Below are 6,916 nucleotides of genomic sequence, written 5' to 3' on the forward strand. Positions count from 1 at the left end.
AGTGCTCATGGTACAAGTAAGTCCAAGCCAGATGATGGCCCACCTGAGGGAGCTCAGGGACAAAGCCACACCACAGCTGAGGAGCAAAAAGGCCCAGGTGGAGCCACGTGGCACTGAAGAATGGGAGGGTGTTTGTTCTCAGGAGAGACCTAGCAGGAAGGCCAAGGGAGTATCATTCCAGCATGAGACCCTTACGTGGGAAACTTTCCCAGAGGAGATGTGGGAAGACGGGCAAGTGCACGAACTGTAGACTTGATTCCAGGTAGACAGCTGATCTGATTCCAGGATAGGCATGCTTCCCAACACTCTGCAGGCTTCCTTCCCGTTAGAGCTAATGCTCACCACAGCCAGCATGGGAGGCAGAAATATTTCCATTATAAAGCTATCAACGTGTGTGTTTCGCTTAGAGCTTGCTCTTACTTCTTAACACTCCATGAGATAACAGGTTACTAACAAAACCATTCCTGCCCCAAAGCCCAGAGTTCTAATCAGTGTCTTGTCGGACTGGAGAGTCCTGGCACATTGAGGTGGGGGCAGATGGAGGGTCTGGGCCTTGGCCAGAAGTCTTTGAGAGTCTCTCTGGGGTCCAGCTATTTCCTCTCTCCATACTTCTTCCAGGACATTGTGTCTGGAGACAGTAGACACAGCTCAGTTCTATAATGAAAGTTTTGACAAAATCAATCTAACGCCACTGTTACTACTCCATTAAGCCCTCCACCATCCCCAGCCCTACCTGACAACTTCCTCCTCCGTGTCAACGATCCCTTGCTTTCTCTTTTCTAATTGTCCCGTTCCACACTCATTCTGTTTAGCAACATCTATCTGTGTCTTATGCCCTGTACCCACCTGCTAGATGTAAGTCCTTGGAGGACAAGAGTGTGAACTATGCATCTTTAGTTCTCTCAGTCCTGTGCAGAAACCCACACCACAGTAGCTGAAGCACAAAAAAAAAAAAAAAAAAAAAAGATGCAGCAGCAAACAAAGATTTACCGTATGGAAACAAGGTAAGACCTGACCATCGAGAGTAGGGTAAGAACTAAGAACCCAAGCACTAAAGCATCTCTCACCCCTCTTCCCTCCTGCCCCTCCCCCACTGCCCTACATCCACCAAGTCCCTTGTCTCTGCTCCAGACACCCTTTCCTCTTTTCCTTTGTGCCCACCAGCTTTTCCTTCCTCCGGGACTTGAATGACCTCCCTCCAATATCTCAGTTCAAGGGAGCAGTTTTTGAATGACTCAGATTCACCCCAGTCTTGATTCAAAAATCCTGAGCGAGGGAATTGGATTGGTCCAGCATGGGTCAGTTGTCCAGCCCTGGTCTCAAGCACTCATGGTAGGTAACATTTGTGGAGCACTTTCTAAGGGTCAGATAGGGCTCTAAAGGTTTGCGTGGATTAGCTTATCTTGCCCTGTCAATTCTGCAGTCTGAAAATGATCAAACAGGCAATTAAGATGCATTGATAGCAGTCATTGGAATGTGAAGACTGGAAACAGTAGTTGGGAAATGCGGCCTTGCTGACAGCAGCCGCTGCAGATGTCACATGATAAAGTTGTGCAAGACTAAGGCTTATTCATTGCAAAAACTATTTTCCAGAGCACATATGACGACTCTACATGTATACCTCACCAGATGGAATACATAGAAATCAACTAGACTCCACCTGTGGGACGAGATGACAGAGAAGTTTAATATCATCTGGCAGAACAAGCGCAAGGGCCAGTTGGGAAGCAGACCATCAATTGCTCATACACAAGTTCAAGGGGAATCTGAAAAAAATTAAAACAAGTCCACAGGAACCTAAGTGAGAACTTGAGTCTATCTTACCTGAATTTAGAGACCACTTCAAGAAAAGGTTTGATATACTGAACATTTAGGACTGAAAACCACACATGTTATGGGAAGATAACAGGGTATCAAACATAAAGAAAGAAAAACATCATTAAAAAAAAACAAGAAAGGAAAAGAGGGAGGGAGAGAGGACAGAGTGACTGTCACAAGAGACTCTGAAACTGGCTCTTGAACATAGAGTAGCAAAGTGAATGGAAGGAAGGATGAAGCAAAGAAGCTGAACAGAAGTCCGAAGGGAAACTCGGGAAGAAGATATTATGATGCGATGAGAAAAGACACGGACTTTGAAAACCAAACGAGAAGAGCAAGCATGTTTACTTTATCTCCAGCTAAAAGAATTGAAGAAGAAAAAAATTCAAACCTCAAGTTGCAGTATTGAAGGATAACCCAAAACTCCGTGCTATCAGATCATGAAGACTTACAGCAACCTATAGGACAGAGCAGAACTGCCTCGGTGGGTTTCTGAGACTGTTATTCTTTACAGAAGTAGAAAGCCTCTTCTCTGTCTCCCGGAGAGGTTAGTGGCTTCGAATCGCTGACCTTGTGGCTAAAAGCCCAGTGCGTAATCACTATGCCACCAGGTTACATGTTGTGCTGTTAAACAGATAGTGGAGCACCTACACAGTTGTACTTCCATGGTTTCTCTCTGTTCCCATGAGTAGCTTGGCTCCAGGGGTTCCGCCCATCTGCCCCATGCAGCCTGAAATGACACTGCTGGCCTCCGTCAGGAGCAGACCCCTTCTGAAAGCCTTCGCTGTGCAGGTGGAAGCACTCTCCGCACTGTACCCCCACCAGGGAAAGTTAAGTTTGAAGAGCGGGGGAGAAGGAAACATGGCGAGAAGGATCCACCTGCAGCTGGGAACTGGACCCAGTGGCTGTTCAAGACCTTGTTCCAGAACAGCTGCAAATTAAATGATGGGAAGATGGAAGGTTTAACAGCTGGATTTATGAACTTAGAGTTCCTCAGTTGACTAAATGTAGGCTTGGTTTCAGTCTCACATTTCCCCAAAGTACAAAAAAAATTTTTAAAAACTTTAACTCAACAATAGAATCGTTGGAGGTCTGAACATGTCTGTGGGGAAACTTCCTAACCTCACACATCTAAAGTTCAGTGGAAAGAAGCTGCAAGATATCTGAACCTTGGACCCTTTGCTAACATGAGAATGTCTGAAACGTCTGCATCTGTTTAGTTGGAGATTACCAACTTGAATGGTTGCTGAGAGTGTCCTCAAGCTTCCACACCAGCTGACCCACCTGGATTTCCATGACCTGGAGGACCAGGAACCCCTGAGATGCTGAGGTGGATGATGTGAATGAAGGAGAGAGAATGAAGACAGAGAAGATGAAGAGGATAAGCATGGCAAGCAGGAGTGTGTCAGTCTGGGTGGACGAGAGAAACAAATCCAGGGACACTTCATAGGTGCATAAGAAAGCGCTTTATATACAAGTGCAATTGAATATTGAGAAAACATCCCAGTCCAGATCAAGTCCATCAGTCCAATATTAACCTATATGTCTGATACCAATCTATACAGTCCTCTTCAGACTCAGGAAACATATGCAATGATGCCAAATACAGGAAGACCACAGGCCAGTGGGTGGAAAGTCTTGTGGGCCCAGTGGCAGTAGAGGCATCTCAGTGCTGGCAGGGGTCTCCACATGGCTCCATGTGTCCTGTCAACAAACATGTCTCGCAGGGAGTCAGTGTGTGTCCCGCCTCCAGCAAGCTATTTATCTCCTTAACGCCTCAAAAGAGGTCATCAAGCTGCGACTTGATTGACAGGCTAAACTCCACCCCTTCACTCTTAATCCTCTCAAACTGACAACAGATTATATAACTACCATAAGGAATATTTTGATGAAGATGAAGAAAGGGAAGAAGAAATGAAGATAAAGATGAGGATTAGGATGGAGAGAAAGAAGAGGGAGAAATCTGAAAAGGTGAAAGAGGGAAGAGAGAAACAGAAGATAAAGGAGAAGATGATTAAGCAGTCAAACAACCTCCACACACAAAAAACACTGTTCAGTATTGGTTGGACTGCTTAGATGGATTTGGTAGCTGTTAAAAATTTGTTTTAAGTAGCTGTGATATAAACCCCAGGACAGCTACCTACTGAAAGAGCAAAAGAATAACTCTTGAGACATTCTACCCTCCTCTCTTTAGTCCCTCTTGGAAATCCACCACCAAGCTTGGGAACTTAATACCCAACAAAACTGTAAGCATCATTAGATTTTTGTGTAAGACTATGCTGTCGTGTGGATAGCTGTGATCTATGAGTCTCAACCATCTGTGATGCCAGTTACACTGAGATTGTAACTGCCTTTTTACTTTCTGTACAACAAAGAAAATCTGTAAATAAAATCTTAGTGTTTCATTGTTGGTGTCAGCTGCTGTTCAGTGGGCTCAGACACATAGTGACCCTATGCACAACAGAACGAAACATTACATGGTCCTGCACCGTCCTCACAATTGTCCTAACTATGTCTGAGCCCGTTGATGCAGCCACTGTGTCCAACTGCCTTGCGGAGGCCTTTCTGTTTCCTTGCCCCTCCACTCTACCAAGCATGATGTCCTTCTCCAGGACTAGTCTCTTCTGACAGTGTCCCAATTATGTACGACGTAGTCTTGCCATCCTTACCTCTAAGGAGCATTCTGGCCTACTTCTTTCAATACATGTTTGTTGTTTTAGCCGTCCATGGTCCTTTCAACATTCTTCTCCAACACTACAGTTCAAATGCACCGATTCTTCTATGGTCAATGTCCAATTTTCATATGCATATGATGTGATGGAGAATACCATGGCTTGAGTTAGGAACTTCTTCGTCCTCAAAGTAACATCTTTGCTTTTCAATGACCTAACGAGGTCTTGTGCAGTAGATTAACCTAATGCAATGCATCTTCTGATCCCTTGACTGCTGCTTCCATCAGCATTGATTGTAGACCCAAGCAAGACAAAATCCTTCACAACATCAACCTTGTCTCCTTTGATCATGATGTCACCTATTGGTCCAGGTGTGAAGATTTGGGTCTCCTTTACATTGAGGCATCATCCATGCTGAAGGCTACAATCCTTGCTTTTCATCAACAAGTGCTTCAAGTCCCCTCACTTTCAGCAAGCAAGATTGGGTCATCTGAAAATGGCAGGCTGTTAATAATCCTTTCTCTGATCATGATGCCACACTCTTCTTCATATAATCCATCTTCTCTGATGATTTTCTCAGCACACAGATTGAACGAGTATGGTGAGACAACACAAGCCTGACATAAACCTTTCCTGATTTAAAATTATTCAATATTCCTTGTTCTGTTGGTACAACTGTCTCTTGATTCATGTACAAGTTTTACTTAAGTACAATGAAGTGTTCTGAAAAGTACATCCTTCTCAAGGCTATCTAGTTTACTATGTATGGTACACAGTCAAATGCTTGAGCATGGTTAATGAAACACAAGTAAACTTTTATTTTAATCATTTTATTGGGGGCTCATACAACTCTTATCACAATACATCCATCCATCCATCCATTGTGTCAAGTACATTTGTTGCCATCATCATTTTCAATACATTTTCTTTCTACTTGAGCCCTTGGTACCAGCTTCTCATTTTTCCTCTCCTTCCCCCACCCTCCCTCCTTCATGAACCCTTGATAATTTATAAATTATTATTTTGTCATATCTCACACTGACCGCTGTCTCCCTTCACCCGCTTTTCTGTTGTCCATCCCCCTGGGAGGGGGTTATATGTAGATCATTGTGATTTGTTCCCCCTTTCTTCCCCAACCTTCCCCTTCCCCTCCTGGTCTGGCTACTCTCAATATTGGTCCTGAGGGGATTATCTGTCCTGGGTTCCCTGTGTTTCCAGCTCTTATCTCTACCCATGTACATAAGTAAACTACTTTCAACCAAGATCTACCTCACATCAGCAATGATATCACGTGTTTCATGTTCTCTTCTGAATCTGAACAGAACCACTGGCAGCTCCATGTCAATGTACTTCTGCAACAATTATTGGATAATTTTCAGCACAACTTTACTAGCATGTGATATCAATAATATTGTTCAATAATTTGAGCGTTCTGTTTGGTCACTTCTCTTTGGAATGGATACAAATATAAATCTCTTATAGTCAGTTGGCCAAGTAGCTGTCTTCCAAATTTCCTGGCATAGATGAGTAAGTGCTTCCAGTGCTTCATCAGCTTGTTGAAGCATTTCAATTGGTATTCCATCAATTCCTGGAACCTTGCTTTTGGCCAATTTTTTCAGTGCAGCTTGAACTTCGTCCTTCAGCACCATTGGTTCTTGTGCACATGTTACCTGCTGAAACAGTAGAATGTCATATAGTCTTTTTGGTATGGTGACTGTGTATTCTTTCCACCTTCTGTTGATGTTTCCTGCATCATTCAATATTTGTACCATAGAGGTTTTTTCATAGAATTTTAAAGATTTCAACTCAAGAGTTTTTTTTCTTGAGTTCTTTCAGTTTAGAATATGCTGAATATTTTCTTCCTTTGTGGTTTTCTAATGCTAGGTTTTTCACATTTCATATAATATTTTACTTTATCTTCTCAAGCTTCCCTTTGAAATTTTCTACTCATCTCTTTGACTTCATCATTTCTTCCATGTACCTTAGCTATTCTATGATTAAGAGCAAGTTTCAGACTCTCTTCTGACATCCACTTTGATCTTTTCTTTCTTTCCTGTCTTTTTTAATGATCTTTTGCTTTCTTCGTGAATGATGTTCTTGATGTCCTCACAGCTGATCGGGCCTTCTGTCATGAGTGTTCAATGCAGCAAATCTATCCTTGAGATGTTCTCGGTATTCAGGGAGGACAAATTGTAGGACAAATTGACAGACAGAGTGGTGGAGTCAAAAAGTTGACAGTTTAAGACTACCAGCTACTCCACAGGAGACAGACAAGGTTTGCTACTCGAGTGAAGAGTTCGTCTCAGAAACCACAAGGGCACTTCTACCCTGCCCTGTGAGGTCACTATGAGTCAACATCTGCTCAAGGGCAGTGAGTGTTGAAAATGCTGCTAGAATGTCTTGAAATCAAGGCACACTTTAAGAGT

General features: G+C 43.2%; 1 pseudogene; it reads left to right on the forward strand.

The window, feature by feature from the left end:
- Positions 1-2,679: 2,679 nt before the first annotated feature.
- On the forward strand, positions 2,680-3,268 carry LOC142424210 (acidic leucine-rich nuclear phosphoprotein 32 family member B pseudogene; annotated as a pseudogene).
- The last annotated feature ends 3,648 nt before the right edge of the window (positions 3,269-6,916 follow it).

Source organism: Tenrec ecaudatus, chromosome 1 (genome assembly GCF_050624435.1).
Source record: "Tenrec ecaudatus isolate mTenEca1 chromosome 1, mTenEca1.hap1, whole genome shotgun sequence".
NCBI lineage: Eukaryota > Metazoa > Chordata > Mammalia > Afrosoricida > Tenrecidae > Tenrec > Tenrec ecaudatus.